This window comes from Eurytemora carolleeae, unplaced genomic scaffold (genome assembly GCF_000591075.1).
Source record: "Eurytemora carolleeae unplaced genomic scaffold, Eaff_2.0 scaffold834, whole genome shotgun sequence".
Classification (NCBI taxonomy): Eukaryota; Metazoa; Arthropoda; class Copepoda; order Calanoida; family Temoridae; genus Eurytemora; species Eurytemora carolleeae.
Genome location: NW_019396752.1, coordinates 7859 through 23972, shown reverse-complemented (window position 1 = coordinate 23972; position 16114 = coordinate 7859). Strand labels below are relative to the sequence as shown.

The 16114-nt window shown below is 41.7% G+C and overlaps 15 non-coding genes across 15 annotated transcripts; 9 read left to right on the top strand and 6 right to left on the bottom strand.

Moving 5' to 3' along the window:
• The first annotated feature begins 2770 nt into the window (after positions 1–2770).
• On the top strand, positions 2771–2843 carry Trnaf-gaa (transfer RNA phenylalanine (anticodon GAA)). Its single transcript has one exon. It is a non-coding gene; the product is annotated as a tRNA-Phe (tRNA).
• Positions 2844–2940: 97 nt separating this feature from the next.
• On the bottom strand, positions 2941–3014 carry Trnat-agu (transfer RNA threonine (anticodon AGU)). Its single transcript has one exon. It is a non-coding gene; the product is annotated as a tRNA-Thr (tRNA).
• A 105-nt stretch (positions 3015–3119) lies between these two features.
• On the bottom strand, positions 3120–3192 carry Trnak-cuu (transfer RNA lysine (anticodon CUU)). The gene has a single exon. It is a non-coding gene; the product is annotated as a tRNA-Lys (tRNA).
• A 90-nt stretch (positions 3193–3282) lies between these two features.
• On the top strand, positions 3283–3364 carry Trnas-aga (transfer RNA serine (anticodon AGA)). Its single transcript has one exon. It is a non-coding gene; the product is annotated as a tRNA-Ser (tRNA).
• A 197-nt stretch (positions 3365–3561) lies between these two features.
• On the top strand, positions 3562–3632 carry Trnag-gcc (transfer RNA glycine (anticodon GCC)). Its single transcript has one exon. It is a non-coding gene; the product is annotated as a tRNA-Gly (tRNA).
• Positions 3633–3695: 63 nt separating this feature from the next.
• Trnaa-agc (transfer RNA alanine (anticodon AGC)) lies at positions 3696–3768 on the bottom strand. Its single transcript has one exon. It is a non-coding gene; the product is annotated as a tRNA-Ala (tRNA).
• Positions 3769–3903: 135 nt separating this feature from the next.
• On the top strand, positions 3904–3991 carry Trnay-gua (transfer RNA tyrosine (anticodon GUA)). The gene is given in 2 exon segments: positions 3904–3940; positions 3956–3991. It is a non-coding gene; the product is annotated as a tRNA-Tyr (tRNA).
• A 74-nt stretch (positions 3992–4065) lies between these two features.
• On the top strand, positions 4066–4137 carry Trnad-guc (transfer RNA aspartic acid (anticodon GUC)). The gene has a single exon. It is a non-coding gene; the product is annotated as a tRNA-Asp (tRNA).
• A 1098-nt stretch (positions 4138–5235) lies between these two features.
• Positions 5236–5307, bottom strand: Trnah-gug (transfer RNA histidin (anticodon GUG)). Its single transcript has one exon. It is a non-coding gene; the product is annotated as a tRNA-His (tRNA).
• Positions 5308–7310: 2003 nt separating this feature from the next.
• Positions 7311–7382, bottom strand: Trnah-gug (transfer RNA histidin (anticodon GUG)). Its single transcript has one exon. It is a non-coding gene; the product is annotated as a tRNA-His (tRNA).
• Positions 7383–7483: 101 nt separating this feature from the next.
• Trnav-aac (transfer RNA valine (anticodon AAC)) lies at positions 7484–7555 on the top strand. The gene has a single exon. It is a non-coding gene; the product is annotated as a tRNA-Val (tRNA).
• Positions 7556–7910: 355 nt separating this feature from the next.
• Trnap-agg (transfer RNA proline (anticodon AGG)) lies at positions 7911–7982 on the top strand. The gene has a single exon. It is a non-coding gene; the product is annotated as a tRNA-Pro (tRNA).
• Positions 7983–8133: 151 nt separating this feature from the next.
• Trnaq-cug (transfer RNA glutamine (anticodon CUG)) lies at positions 8134–8205 on the top strand. The gene has a single exon. It is a non-coding gene; the product is annotated as a tRNA-Gln (tRNA).
• A 4641-nt stretch (positions 8206–12846) lies between these two features.
• On the top strand, positions 12847–12919 carry Trnaf-gaa (transfer RNA phenylalanine (anticodon GAA)). Its single transcript has one exon. It is a non-coding gene; the product is annotated as a tRNA-Phe (tRNA).
• A 97-nt stretch (positions 12920–13016) lies between these two features.
• On the bottom strand, positions 13017–13090 carry Trnat-agu (transfer RNA threonine (anticodon AGU)). The gene has a single exon. It is a non-coding gene; the product is annotated as a tRNA-Thr (tRNA).
• Between the last annotated feature and the right edge of the window lie 3024 nt (positions 13091–16114).

The window sequence follows — 16114 nt, the reverse complement described above, 5'->3', positions numbered from 1 at the left end:
GGAGTCCTTCATTCTTGGGGCAGTAAACCCTCAGGGCTTGAAGCAGGTCAAGGCGAAGAAGGTCTATTTGGAGCTCATGAACTCCCCCCCTCCTCCAAAGGTGCTGTCAAAGCATGCTGGAGTAGAATGGGAGAGGGTTTGGAGAAATCTAAGATCTAAAGTCATAAGCATACAAGGGAGAGATCTGATCTTTTCGATTATTCACAACATATACAAGACTAAGTCAAGGTTGTTCAGAATGAATCAGCATCCATCAGGACTTTGCAACTGGTGTAGGGTAGAAGAAACATGCAGCCATTTCTTCACAAGCTGCATATATACAAATGAAACCTGGATATACCTCAAGACTGTTCTCAGAAGAATAATTGGGAGTCAGCCATTAATCATGGATAATTTAAGACTTTTGTTTCTAGATATTCAACCACACAGGAATTTAAATGAGATATTATTCCTTATCTCTTTTTATGTAATCTATGTTCATTCTTGCAAGTGGGAAGGGAATAACCCAACAGTTTCCCATTTAAAGGGTTTTTTAAAACATGCAATCCTTGTGTACTCCAAGGGAAACTTTCCAAGCCTTGGAAATCTAATTGAGAATCTCTAATTATAACCAATGAATCTAATTTAAGGAATTAATGGTTAAACATTTTGCAAGTCCAACATTTTGTCATGGAAACTGTATATGTTATAATACAATATTTATCCATGTAATATTACCATAATCAAATCTAATGTATTAACCAATTTGTTAATTTATAACCATTGTATGTTTCTGTGAAAATATATAATATAAAAAAAATGCTGAACCAATTAGCAGAACCCTGATCTTCCATTTAAACATGAAATGTATGTTGTTGATAAAATTTGGTAATACATCTGTACTAAAGTAATTAAAAGAGGGTCGGTTGAGGGTGCACCCGGTTGAGTCGGGTGGCAAGGAATGTATAGTAGCGGCCCCACTCTAACTCCAAAAGCACAGTAATTAGTTAATACCCCAACCTTTTAAAGTTGTTTTGAGCATGACATTATTATTTCAAGTTTTGTTTAATTTATTCAAACTTATTTAGGGTTTCATTTTAAGTCTTGCCTCACATTTTACTTCAAAGGTTCATTAATTTTGGTATATTTGTTCGTGATACATTTTCTGATTAAAAAGTACATTAGATATCAAAAGTTATTGCAGACATGTAAATTTATTAAAATAATGTCTTTTACTATTAGTTTAAGTTAATAATCATCGATTTCAATAAGAACTATTTTCTTTGCCGTAGCACTCTTTCTCTCTCTCTCTCTCTCTCTGTCAGAAATGCCGGACCGGGCTGCCGAACGGTTAGAAAGACAGAAAGATAGACAGAGACCAAGAGAGAGAGAGAAAATACTAAATGCCCCAGTCAAACAGACGTGTGCTCAGCAGATCCCGGAAAACGAAGATAATGGGGCTCGGAGAATGGAAGGATGAGGACAGATGGGAGCTTCCTTGGGTCCAATCTGTGACGGATATGAGGATATTGGGGATTCAGCTAGCTACTTTAGTGCATCAATCATGTCAACTAACATGGGAGGCTGCTGTTAGGAGTATTCGATCACTGGTCCAGCAATGGGTTACTCGAAGGGGGATCTCCTTGGCAGGGAAGGTGAGACTCTTGAATAAGCTGATTCTGGCAAAACTGTGGTATGGTGCTCAGATACTCCCAATCCAGCAGCAGGTTGTGGATCAAGTGCACCAATCAATGTCATTCTTCCTCTTCAATGATAAGGTGGAGAGGATTTCCCTGGATCAACTGTACGCAGCTAAAGAGCTTGGTGGTCTGGGGTTGGTGAATGTACAGGCCAAGTGCCAGGCTCTTCCAGCAAAAACAGGATATTGGATGGTTCAAGGAGGGAGTAAGCATCTGAGATACTGGATGGCTTTAAGGCTACGTGAACACCTTCTAGTTGCTGGGCCTAGAGCAGAGGTTTCCACAGACTTCTTCAAGAGCTGGAGTGACCTTGTGAAGGAAGCCTTTGAGATCCAAGCCTTGAACAGGAGAGGAGTGATAACAACAAAGAGCCTATACCTGGGTTTCATGGAAACTCCTCTGCCAAGCAGAGTTCAGGAGTTGAATCTTCCCTATGTTGAGACAGTGTGTAGGAGGATGCATAGGGTGGGGGATAGCGGAACAATAGAGTTCTACTTCCAGGTTGTTACTAACACTCTTCCCACCAAGGCAAGACTCCACTACCTTAACCCAAGAAGGTGGGAAGATAGTACATGTACCTGGTGCAGGAATAGCCCAGCAAGCACCTTCCACATCTTCACACAATGTAGAGCAGTGGTTGAGATCTGGGAGTGGTTGAGAGCAAAGATCTTCACTCTCTCCAGGGAATCTGTAACCTGGTCTGACACCCAGGTGTTCTGGCTACAGTTTCCAAGGGATAAGTATGCATTGGAGATAGCCTACCTCACCATGAAAGTAACTCAGCTGTGGTGGATGTTCCAGAAGGAGGCAAGGATCCTGACAGTGAGACGTCTGGAAGCTCTGATCCAACAGGACATAAGAAAGAGAGAAATTAATAAAGTAGTTCCTCATGTAATATACCATAATATAATTGTATGAACTGTTGAAATATAAGAAATGTGCATGTAAAGTTGATAGATTAGAAATAAAATTGCAAGTGAACCGAAAAAACGTTCACCAAAAATCACGGTGAGACCTCTAACTTTTTCATTGCTATCAGAGAAATGTGTCCTACATAATGATTTTCCCACGAGGGTTGCACACTCCAACAGGCCGTGATAGCTCAATTGGGAGAGCGTTAGACTGAAGATCTAAAGGTCCCCGGTTCGATCCCGGGTCGCGGCATTTTTCTTGTTTGTAACCTTTAATCAAAATGAAAAATTCTCTTCTTTTGAAGAAAATTTTATTCTCAGTACCTGTTTACAACAAAAGGGTGAGTCCAAGGCACCAGCGAGATTCAAACTCGCGATCTCCTGTTTACTAGACAGGCGCTTTAACCAACTAAGCCATGGAGCCGGATTACTAAAGTTTGAAAAGATTTTGAAATGTTCTTGCATGTCTGTAGGCAGGGCTGTTGGCTACAAGTGTTTCTCTGCAAAAACTGTGAGTCAAAAAGTTTGTCGCCCAACATGGGGCTCGAACCCACGACCCTGAGATTAAGAGTCTCATGCTCTACCGACTGAGCTAGCCGGGCTTGGTGTCAAAGCTGGGTACATTGTTGAACAAACTGGACATTGATTGTCAAGCAGAGTTTGTTTTGGCGGGAACCTTGTTCTCAAAGTCTGCAGTCGTGGCCGAGTGGTTAAGGCGTCTGACTAGAAATCAGATTCCCTCTGGGAGTGTAGGTTCGAATCCTACTGACTGCGAAATTCTTTTTGGGGCAGTACTCAGATATCAGCGAATGTTTAACACACGGAGAGGTTTTCCACGTGTAAAAGACTTAAATAAAGCAAAAGAATGGGTCAACACAAGTTGACTGACAACTTCAATTCTCACTTTTTTACAAAGGTCAGTTTTCTCATGATGCCATGCCTATGTCAAACATTCTCTGATGACTACATCTGCATCGTTGGTTCAGTGGTAGAATGCTGGCCTGCCACGTGGGCGGCCCGGGTTCGATTCCCGGACGATGCAATCTTTTGCCATTCTTTTCTTAAAGTTTTCCTAAGATCGTGGAAAGCAATTTTAAAAAAGTTGTGGAGGCGCCGGGTATCGATCCCGGTACCTCTCGCATGCTAAGCGAGCGCTCTACCATCTGAGCTACGCCCCCAGTTATATCGTGTGTTAGTTGGTTAGCTCAGATATTCAGACTTTGTATGCAGATCTCGCACAGAACCCGGAAACATCGGAACAAAAGGTCAGAACTAGATTGTGGCGCGGAATTTAAATTTTGAGTTTCATAGCACCTTCGATAGCTCAGTTGCTAGAGTGGTGGACTGTAGTTGGTTTAAGCAGAGATCCATAGGTCGCTGGTTCAAATCCGGCTCGAAGGATTGCCTTTTTTTTCTAAAGGAGCTGTGTTATACAGAATTCCCAAGAGGGTTACTGTAACAACTGCATTTAACAATCCTCGTTAGTCTAGTGGTGAGGATCTCCGCCTGTCACGTGGAAGGCCCGGGTTCGATTCCCGGACGGGGAGTAACATATCAACATGAATCTGCCTATACTAGGAGTCATCAACTTCTGAGACTCCTACAAAATGTTGGTCCTGCAGAATACTAAATAAACCATCAAGAAACCTGAAATAATTATTTTGTGATTTTACATAAAATATTGTCTTGAATAAGTCTCTGTAAAGTTTGCACTGAAATATATAATACCACATCACTGAAGTTAAGCAACATTGAGCTAAGTTAGTACTTGGATGGGTGACCGCCTGGGAATACTTAGTGCTGTAGGCATTAACTTTTGTGATTTTTTTATTTTATTTCAAAACTTGTAATTTTTGGATCAATATTCTGGATATTGAAATTTCAAAGTTGTGCAACACCGTGTACGTCAAGGAGTTTTTATTCTTTATATGTGTGCGCAAATGCAATTGTGATTACTTTGGTATAAAAACTATGCATGTATTATCACTCTGGAGTGGCACTCTATTCTCTACCTTTGTGAAATATATGCTGACAGATAAAAGTAAGGTTTTTTTTTTCTTTTATTAGTTCTGTATAGAGTCTATAATCAAAGAGTGTCTGGCTTTTTGAGTTTTGAACAAAATTGTTAATCAAATCTCTAGAAACAGTTCCTAAAGATCTTAGCGTAAAAAATAAGAGTTTGACTTTCAGTTATTCTCTTTGCATTGTTTTCTTAAACTTTGCGTGGCTGTTGTTGTTAATCAGACAATCTTATGGAATAGGTTGAGTATAAGTATAGACACTTTTTGATTATATAAAATATAGTAAAGCTCTTCAGTTGTACTATTTACATTAGTTTAACTATTGATAGCCCAGGATAAGAAAAATTAAAAGAATTTGCCCCCGGTGAGGCTCGATCTCAAGGCCTTCAGATTATGAGACTGACGCGCTGCCTACTGCACTATGGAGGCTGTTGGCAGAAGGGAAAAGTGAAAAAAGAAGTAATTCCAATGATTTTAACGGCATCGGCCGGGAATCAAACCCAGGTCAACTGCTTGGAAGGCAGCTATGCTCACCACTATACCACTGATGCTTTCTTGTTAATGTTGTAATACAGATCCCTGCAGATGATGTACATTAGGAAAGGTCATCAAACAAAAAGTCACTGCCATGACCAGGATTCGAACCTGGGTTACTGCTGCCACAACGCAGGGTCCTAACCACTAGACGATCACGGCTAGAGACATCCACCAATGGGAGAATGAGCGCATAGCTCTCAATCTGTGAAAGGTCAATGACAAGGAAGTAATTTCTTCACAAAATGGTGTTAGGTTTGATCAGTAAGCAACTTTTGAATCCTTTTAATGTCTACGGCCATATCATGTTGAAAGCACCAGTTCTCGTCCGATCACTCTTGAGTACGGACATGTGTGAATAAGGCTCCGGTATTACCTCCCCCCCCCTCCTTCAGTCGGGGCTGGGTCCGTTTTTCCTGGGCTAATTAATTATCTCCGGCAGGAGACTCCAATTTAAGCGAAGTTTTAACACTAGCGCCAATTTTGCACGGCGGCAAGTTTTGTCAGTGGCAAAGTTGGTTAAATCATCGGGTTTAGATATTGAAATCCGAGTTCGAGCCTACCCAACATGGCATCTATGAACAAGATATTCAGCTCCAGGAAGAACTGTCTGGTCATTGACGTGGTTGATGCGTTCCCTGGAGACATTGTCCCTACCCAGGAATGGGTTGATTTCCTGGTGGAGTGCCTGAAGCTTGATTTTGATAAGATACTGAGCTCCTACATCTATCAGAAGACAAACCTACTGATGGTTACAGTTAACTCTGAAGAAGTTTTTGAAAGTGTACTCCAGAGCCTGGAACAAGGAGTACTGTGGACCAAATACAAGAAGAAAGTATTTGGGTGGTCTGCGACCACTGTGACCACCCCTGTAACAGTTGTGAACCTCCCCTTTAACCTAGATCTGAACCTCATTAATAACCTCCTCTCAAAGTGGGGAACCATCACCAAGGGATCTCTGGGGTACCTAAAGGAGACTGGTTACAAGGTAGCTGATGGCACCTACCACCTGAAGATGGTCCTGAAGGAGAATACAGTGCTTCCCTCTATGATTGATGTGCCCAGCATTGGGGAACAATTCCTGGTATTTAGCACAGCCTCTAAGAAGGTCTGTCTTAATTGCACAAAAGTAGGGCATATTAGCCGCTACTGCCGCTTCCAACAGAGGACACCAGCAGCCTCTAATCCCTCTTGGGCAAGAATTGTTGAGGAGGGAGTGAGTGTGAAGAATCCCAACCCACCCCCCTAAAAGAGGAAACCGATCAACAAACTGAGAATTTAAAACTTTTTATGAAAACCGGAAACTGACCAAAAAAATGAGGAAACAGACCCAATAAAAGACGAAACCGATCAAAAAACTGAGATTTTAAAACTTTTTTTGAAAACCGGAAACGGACCCAAAAAAAGAGGAAACGGACCCAAAAAAAGAGGAAACGGACCCAAAAAAGAGGAAACCGATCAAAAACTGAGATTTTAAAACTTTTTTTCAAAACCGGAAACGGACCCAAAAAATGAGGAAACGGACCCAAAAAAAGAGGAAACCGATGAACAAGCTGAGAATTTAAAACTTTTTATGAAAACCGGAAACTGACCAAAAAAATGAGGAAACAGACCCAATAAAAGACAAAACCGATCAAAAAACTGAGATTTAAAAACTTTTTTTCAAAACCGGAAACGGACCCAAAAAATGAGGAAACGAAAGCTTCATTTCTAGATAAAAACCAATTAAATTTAAAAACAGCTAGATTTGTTGCACTTGCAGTAATAATTGATGTTTTTTATTTGTTTCTTAATAAGCCTTGTAAACAAACATACCCACTTCTGTTGTACTATTTACATTAGTTTAACTATTAATAGCCCAGGATAAAAAAATCAAAAGAATTTGCCACCGGTGAGGCTCTAACTCACGGCCTTCAGATTATGAGACTGACGTGCTGCCTACTGCGCTACAGAGGCTGTTGGCAGAAGGGAAAAGTGAAAAAAGAAATAATTCCAATGATTTTAACGGTGGTCCAAAAAAAATAAAAAAGACAATGCGTCGGCCAGGAGTCGTACCCGGGTCAACTACTTGGAAGGCAGCTATGCTCACCACTTTCTTGTTAGGCTGGTAATACAGATCGCTACAGGTGATGTACATTAGGAAAGGTCATCAAACAAAAAGTCACTGCCGTGACCAGGATTCGAACCTGGGTTACTGCGGCCACAATGCAGGGTCCTAACCACTAGACGATCACGGCTAGAGACATCCACCAATGGGAGAATGAGCGGATAGCTCTCAGTCTGTAAAAGGTCAATGACAAGGAAGTAAGATCTCTGTTCAAATGTGGGGTTTCCAACAGTTTCTGTGTGTAGAGGTTATCACATCTGCCTAACACGCAGAAGGTCTCCGGTTCGATCCGGGACAGAAACAGCATCCTAGGATAGCTGGCTTTCACCTAGCAGGCCTGAGTTCAACTCCCGGTGTGGGAAATATTTTTGATTAAATAATCTGTGCTCAAATTTTATCCTTTCAATGTTATTTTCTCTTGGTTATTTGTATGAAGCCAAAACAGTTTCCCCTTTCTACCGCCATGACGAGGAAGCCGCGTTGTTAAGGCATTGGACTGCTAATCCAATGGGCTCTGCAGTAGTGGTTATCACGCACCCTTCACACGGGTGAGGTTGCCGGTTCAATCCCGGCAGGTAACAGGGCCTTTTTTTGGTTTGAAGGTCATATTTCCGTGTGGTAGAGTTGTTCTTAAGTCTGCCTTCTCTTTCGATACCCTGGCTCATTGGTCTAGGGGTATGATTCTCGCTTAGGGTGCGAGAGGTCCCGGGGTCAAATCCCGGACGAGCCCACCAATTCCTTTTGTTGATGAGGATCAAAAACTACCGATGGAGACTTATCATGGGTGTGTTGATTTGTAGGAAAAATTGCAAGCTCTGCAAACAAGGAACACACTATTTTTGTGACACTGGAACCTGACAACTGGCCCTTGTGTGTAGCAAGGTCTCATGGTGTAATGGTTAGCACTCTGGACTCTGAATCCAGCGATCCGAGTTCAAATCACAGTGAGACCTCTAACTTTTTCATTGCAATCAGAGAACTGTGCTAGGGGAGGGCACGTGCCCAGCCGCCCCCCCCCCCTAGTTGCGCCTCTGCCCTGGTAAATAGCACCCTTTGTGCGGCTTAAAAACTTTTTGTCATTAAGTTTTGTTAATACTTAGAGCAGCTGGAGAACATTGTGCAGGGAAGAGGGTTCAAGGCAGTGGTATCTAGTGGGAAGGGTATGCTGGGGGTTGGAGTGCTGATCCATGAGTCTCTTCCTGATGCATGAGTTGAACATCTCCACCCTGGGCGGCTTCAGGCGTGCTGGGTTGGGGTTTCAAGATTCTCAATGTATATTGTCCTGCTGGCACAAACCTAGCTCAGCAACGAAGAACCTTCCTAACTACTTCTGTCCTGGCAGCTTGCAGGAATACTCAGATGATTATGGCAGGTGATTTCAACTGTGTGACTGGCCAGCTTGATGTTGAGGAGAACTTTAGAAATAAGAGAAGTATGGAGATGATTCAGATGGTTCAGACGTTCAATCTCAGAGATTTCTTCAGGGAGGAACAGCACTACATCAGGGAATACACCTTCCATCGGCCTGGATCTACGTCAGCTTGGTTAGATTGTATCTACCTGACCCAGGATGTGGTAGGCAGTGAATGGTTCAGCACTCCTATGTTGTCTGACCATGAAGCTATCGGTATGGTAGTGGAGCTTCCGACTGCCCTAGTAAGAGCACCAAGACCCAAAGCCAACTGGAAGCTTAACACCTCCATCCTTCAGCATCAGGATGTTCGTAGCAAGGTAGAGAAGATGATTGAAGCAGCTGATCTGATGAATTCTCCAGAGCAGTGGGAAAGAGTAAAAGAGGATATAACTATGGTGTTGAAGGACTTCTCCCAGCTGAAAAGTGCCTTGAACCAGGGCACTTTCCAGTTCCTGACCTGGAACCTTGAGCAGGCACTTGGGGAAAAGAACTGGTCCACTGTAACTTACCTCAAGGACAGGCTAAAGGGATTAATTCATCAGAAATTGCAGGGTTTCATGATTTGGTCAGGCTGTTCCCAGCAACATGAGGAAGACCAGGCAACCTTGTTCCACGCCAAGAGGGAAATGGTGAGGAGGAAAGGGTCAGGGTTGACAGAGATGAAGATTGGTAACCAGTTGGTGACGGATCCAGGTAGACTCAAACTAGAAGTTGAGCGGTACTACAATGCTCTGTATAATGGGCATCATAGAACAATAGGAGATAGTCTGGTCAACACAGGAGAGAACTTCACTCCATGTTGGGAGATGAAGGAGGAGTTCTTCAAAGACCTTCCAACCCTTCCTGAGTATGAATCGGATGTAATACATGCAGTTCTGACAGAGCAGGAGGTGAAGCAGGTATTGGAAGAGTGTAGGGTAGGAGCTGCTCCAGGTCCTGATGGATTGTCCTATGAGTTCTATAAGACTTTCAACAGGGCACTTGCCCCAGTCCTAGCAGGGGTGTATAATCACTACCTGGAGGAGGGAAGGATGCCAAGGAGTTACAAGATGGCTTCAACACGGCTGATTCCAAAGGTGGATGGAACCCCATCAATTGATCAACTGCGACCAATTACACTCCAGAGCTGTGAATTCATGTCAAAGGTCTTCACAAAGCAGCTGTTGTTGCAGAAAAATAATACCCTGTCTGCAGTAGCAGGAAATTTAAAGTGATTCTGTATATGTGGTTTTAAAATGAAACAAGATTAACTGAACAATAATTTATTACTTTAAATACAAATATATAAGTTCCACTCTTAAAAATAGAGAGCTCTGTGGCACTGATAGATTCGCAAGACTCTTCCGAACTAAACAAAAGTCAGGTTAAACAAGCATTTAAAAGTTTACAGCCATAAGGGTCCCATAAAAGGTCCAATAGTTACAGCTGTAAAGAAGCTAAAGTTAAGCTTATAATTCATAAGTTTAAAGCTTAAACCATGGTATTAACCAAACTCAACTTTGTTTACTTTAATTGGAATGCAATAATGGTGCTAATCAATAAATTATTATGGCTATTTAACCATTTTATTAGCATTAACTAATGCACTGGTGACTCGGTAATTATGAGGACCACTGTACTTTCAAATTAAAACCATGTAATAAATTGCATAGTAAAACTTTTGCATAATAAATGCAATGAATAAAATTGGCAAACTTAAATTTTGCCAATAATTGCAATGTAAGAAAGTTGCAATGAATAAGAAAGGTTGCAATAACGTTTCAAAATTAAAGATATCGCTGCAAAAGTTGCAATAACGTTGCAAAATGTGGCAAAACGTTGCGAAATGGAATGAATTGCTGAAACTTCCAAGAAGGCAAATTTCATTAGTTGCAAAAGAATTGAGTTGCAGAAACTTCCGTAAAGGCAAATTTCATGGGTTGCGGAAACTTCCAAAAAAAGGCAAATTTCAAGTAAACTTAAATAAAGGTTTATACTTACTTTTCCGGGCAGAACCAGGCTCCAAACCAGAATGTCCCGTCTTTCAGTTTCAATTCAATTGTTGCTTCAATTCAATTCAACTCAATTCAATTCAGTTCAGTTCAATTCAGTTCAGTTCAATTCAGTTGTCGCTCTAAGCTCCGGATTCACAACACAACTGGCGTGTTTGTTTACATTTCCATTCATCAACAATTAATATTTGTAAACATAAACATAAACATAAATAAGGAATACATAAAAAATATTCTGTTGACAATTATTAACCAGACAAAATTTTCATACAACAGCTGTTGGGGTCTTTGGAGCATGTGATTGGACCATGGCAGCACTGTGCAATCCCAGGGAGAGCTATAACTACTCCCTTGGTGAACACACTATCCACAGTAGAGAATGCTGACTGTCATGACATCAACTGCTATGTTCTGTCTACAGATATATTCAAGGCATATGACCGAACACATGTTGGGTTCATCCTGGAGATTATGAAGAGAATGGGGTATTCCCTAAGAACCCTTGAGATCCTGCAGCTGATGCGAGACAGTAAACCAGGTATTTGAGTGGGTAAGGGTGTTAATTATCCAAGGGTTGAAGCAGGGTGACCCCCTGTCAGTTCACCTCTTCATTATCAACATGGAGCCGCTTATCAGGAGTCTGGCAAAGGTGGCCACTGGAGTACAAGTTGGACCAGTCTGTCAAAAAGTTGAAGGGTTCATTGACGATGTCATTATATTCTCAACCAGGTGCAGCGATCTGAGTCTCATTGATGGGATATTCCGGAGGTACGAAAGGCTGAGCTGTACTCTGCTCAGCAGATCTCGGAAGACAAAAATCATGGGGCTCGGAGAGTGGAAAGATGAAGATAGGTGGGAGCTTCCTTGGGTCCAATCTGTGAAGGATATGAGAATACTAGGGGTTCAGTTAGCTCCTTCATTGCGTCAAACATGTCAGCTAACATGGGAAACTGCAGTTAGGAATATTTGATCACTGGTCCAGCAATGGATTACATGGCGGGGGATTTCCTTGGCAGGGAAAGTGAGACTCCTGAATAAGCTGATTCTGGCAAAACTGTGGTATGTTGCTCAAATACTCCCAATCCAGCAGCAGGTTGTGGATCAAGTGCACCAATCGATGTCCTTCTTCCTCTTCAATGATAAGGTGGAGAGGATTTCCTTGGAGCAGCTGTATGCAGCTAAAGAGCTTGGTGGCCTGGGCTTGGTGAATGTCCAAGCCAAGTGCCAGGCGCTACTAGCAAAAACAGGATATTTGATGATTCAAGGAGGGAGTAAGCATCTGAGATACTGGATGGCTGTAAGTCTTCGTGAACACCTTCCAGTAGCTGGGCCTAGAGCAGAGGTTTCAACAGAGTTCTTCAAGAGCTGGAGTGACCTTGTGAAGGAGGCCTTTGAGGTCCAGGCCATGAACAGGAGAGTGGCGATAACAACAAAGGGCCTATACCTGGGGTTTATGGAAACTCCTCCACCAAGCAGAGTTCAGGAGTTGGATCTACTCCCTGTTGAAACAGTGTGCAGGAGGATGCATAGGGTGGGGGATGAAACAACAATAGAGTTCTACTTCCAGGTAGTCACCAACACTCTCCCTACCAAGGCAAGACTCCACTACCTCAACCCAAGACAGTGGGAAGAAAGTACATGTACCTGGTGTAGGAAGAGCCCAGCAACCACCCTCCACATCTTCACACAGCGTAGAGCAGTGGTTGAGATCTGGGAATGGTTGAGAGCTAAGATCTTCACTCTCTCCAGGGAAACAGTAACCTGGACTGATGAGCAGGTGTTCTGGCTACAGTTCCCAAAGAGTAAGTATGCATTGGAGATAGCGTACCTCACCATAAAGGTAACTCAGCTGTGGTGGATGTTCCAGAAGGAGGCAAGGATCCTGACAGTGAGGCAACTGGAAGCTCTAATCCAACAGGACATTAAGAAAGCGAAGATTCAATAAAGTAATTCCTAATGTAATATACCAGAACATAATTGTATGAAAAAAAAAATGTAAAATGTAAAAATTGATAGATTAGAAATAAATTGTAAGTGAACCGAAACAAGGTTCACCAAAAATTTAAAAAAAAAAAAAAAAATCCAGCAATCCGAGTTCAAATCTCAGTTAGACCTCTAACTTTTTCATTGCAATTAGAGAAATGTGTCCTACATAATGATTTTCCTACGAGGGTTGCACTCTCCAACAGGCCGTAATAGCTCAGTTGGGAGAGCGTTAGACTGAAGATCTAAAGGTCCCCAGTTCGATCCTGGGTCGCGGCATTTTTCTGGTTTGTAACCTTTAATAAAAAAGAAAAATTCTCATCTTTTGAAGAAAATTTTATTCTCAGTACCTGTTTACAACAAAAGGGTGAGTCCAAGGCACCAGCGAGATTCGAACTCGCGATCTCCTGTTTACTAGACAGGCGCTTTAACCAATTAAGCCATTGCGCCGGATTACTAAAGATCGAAAAGATTTTGAAATATTCTTGCATGCCTGTAGGCTGGGCTGTTGGCTACAAGGAAAATCATTATGTAGGACACATTTCTCTGATTGCAATGAAAAAGTTAGAGGTCTCACCGAGATTTGAACTCAGATCGCTGGTTTCAGAGTCCAGAGTGCTAACCAGAAGGAGTAAAGGTGAGGAGTAGATTCAAGGAGAACATGGAGAAGGAGAAAGGTACCTTATTTCACCTGGCTAGGGAGAAGAAGAAAGCTGAGGAGAGTAATGTGGAGAAATTGTTGATTGGAGGGGTGGAGGAGAAGGATGCAGAATTGTGTGAACAGGAGATTCTTGGGTTCTTTTAACCTCTTCTAAATGGCAGGCAAGGAAGAGATCAACCCTTTCAAATGAATGAGACCTTGGTTGAAACTTTCATTTCATTTACCGTTCTCTCTGGAGGAACTGGAGTTGGTGATTTGTAATCTACCCAATAATAAAAGTCCTGGAATAGATGGTTTAAGCAACGAGCTATTCAAGAAGATTTTCCCTATAATCTAGAATTTATATCTTAGTATCCAGAATGTAATGGTGGAAAGAGGAGAAATCTTGTCAAGTATGAGAAGAGGAGTGACAAGATTAGCTCCTAAGGTTAGGGGGATTCCAAGGGTAGAGCAGTTAAGACCTATTACAATGTTGAACACTGATTATACCATCAAGAGCAGGATGTTGACCAGGAGGGTGGTGGACAACATGGAGTCCTTGATCAAGTCAAGTCAGCTCTGTAGCAGGAAAAAAAGAAACATTCTGTCAGATTTTCATAATATCATTTCTACCATAGAGTATGTAAACCAGAAGCAGTTGTCAGCAGCTTTGCTCAGCTTTGATATGGACAAAGCCTTTGACAGGGCTTACATTCCATATATATGCAGAGTGCTTAAAAGGATGAATTTCTCTCAACAATTTATCCAACAGATCCTTGATATGCACACAGGAGTGACAACAAGGTTTATCATGAACAAGTTAACTGCTGAAGTTAGTTTAACTTTCTCTATAAGACAGGGTGATCCAATTGCAATGATACTGTATATCTTCTACATGGAGCCCTTTCTCCTGAGATTTGAGGAAATTACTCAAGGGGTAAAAATAACTGATTTCTCCCAGAAGGATGAGGACTATGCTGATGATGTAGAGGCCATGGTGGAGAAGGAGGAGGATTTCATTATGATTGACATACTGTTCCAGGAATTTGAGGCTTGCTCTGGAGCTGTATTATCCAGGACAAACAAAAGTAAGGTGCTGGGTTTAGGAGGTTGGAAGGAGAGAAGGATCTGGCCCCTGCCCTGGTTGCAGACTGTGTTAGAGCTGAAGATATTTGGTTTCCAGGTTCTCCAGACCTACCAGGAGACCCTGAACAGGAACTGGAGCACCCTGGTTGAGTCCATCAGGAATGTTATCATGAGTTTTCAGCTGAGAGCCCTGGACACTCTACATCAGAGAGTTGATTGTTTAAAGATTTATATTCTGTCTAAACTTGTTTACAAGGCTCAAGCTCTACCCCTTCCTTGAGTTTATGCTGCTCAGCTTGAGAGAATCATCTTCAGATTCTTGTGGAGAGGAAAGCTGGAGAAGTTGGCCCTGCAGGAGATCTATAATCCTCCTGAGGAAGGTGGTCTTGGGATGGTGGATATAAGAACTAAGGCAGACTCTTTGTTCATAAAACAATCCTGCAGGATCCTGGATGAGGAAGGGGGGGGGGAGGAAGCATGTAAAGTATTGGATAGGCATGTATCTGGGTGGATATATCCCTGATCTGAGGCCTGGTCCCCACAGTGAAAGGGGGTGCTATGGAAACGCCTCAACACGGAATCAGACCCGTAAAAAACGGAAACCTCCCCAAAATGATTTATTTTGAGGCGTTTCCTGTTTTTTCAAAAATTATCGGAAATCCCTCTAATCCAATTTTTAGAGGAATTTCCCGTTTTTTTTTATCCGTTTCCTCGATTTTTAGGTCGGATTCCGGTTTATCAGGGTCTTATATTGTTGAGGGATTTCCCAATATTTTGGAGGGATTTCCCAATATTTTCGATCCGTTTCCTCATTTTTTGGGTCCGTTTCCGGTTTTCAGAAAAAGTTTAAAATTTTCAGTTTGTTGATCGGTTTCCTCTTTTTTTGGGTCCATTTCCTCTTTTTTTGGGTTCGTTTCCGGTTTTCAAAAAAAGTTTCAAATTCTCAGTTTTTGATCGGTTTCCTCTTTTTTTTGGGTCCGTTTCCTCTTTTTTTGGGTTCGTTTCCGGTTTTCAAAAAAAGTTTCAAATTCTCAGTTTGTTGATCGGTTTCCTCTTTTTTTGGGTCCGTTTCCTCATTTTTTGGGTCCGTTTCCGGTTTTCAAAAAAAATTAAAATCTCAGTTTTTGATCGGTTTCCTCTTTTTTCGGGTCCGTTTCCTCTTTTTTTGGGTCCGTTTCCGGTTTTCAAAAAAAGTTTTAAAATCTCAGTTTTTTGATCCGTTTCCACTTTTATTGGGTCTGTTTCCTCATTGTTTTGGTCAGTTTCCGGTTTTCATAAAAAGTTTTAAATTCTCAGTTTGTTGATCGGTTTCCTCTTTTTTTGGGGCCGTTTCCTCATTTTTTGGGTCCGTTTCTGGTTTTCAAAAAAAGTTTTAAATTCTCAGTTTGTTGATCGGTTTCCCAGCTTTTTTTGGGCCCGTTTCCGGTTTTTAAAAAATGTTAATATCCCAGTTTTATTGGTTTGTACCCTTTTTTGATCGGTTCCCTCATTTATTGGGTCAGTTTCCGGTTTTCAGAAAAACATTCATTATTTTCGAATTTCGATTAATTTTCATTAGTATCTGGTTTAAAATAAAATATTACGGTTTTGGCTTTAATTGGAGTTTTCATCTCCTTCTGGGTCAAAACTGTTCCTCAAAATCTGTTCGGAACATTTCCTGCAACTTTTAGGAAATATAGAGGGCTACCCTCAAAGGATGAGATTTCAGACACGATTGTACGAAAATTATACTGTCAATTTCTAAGATA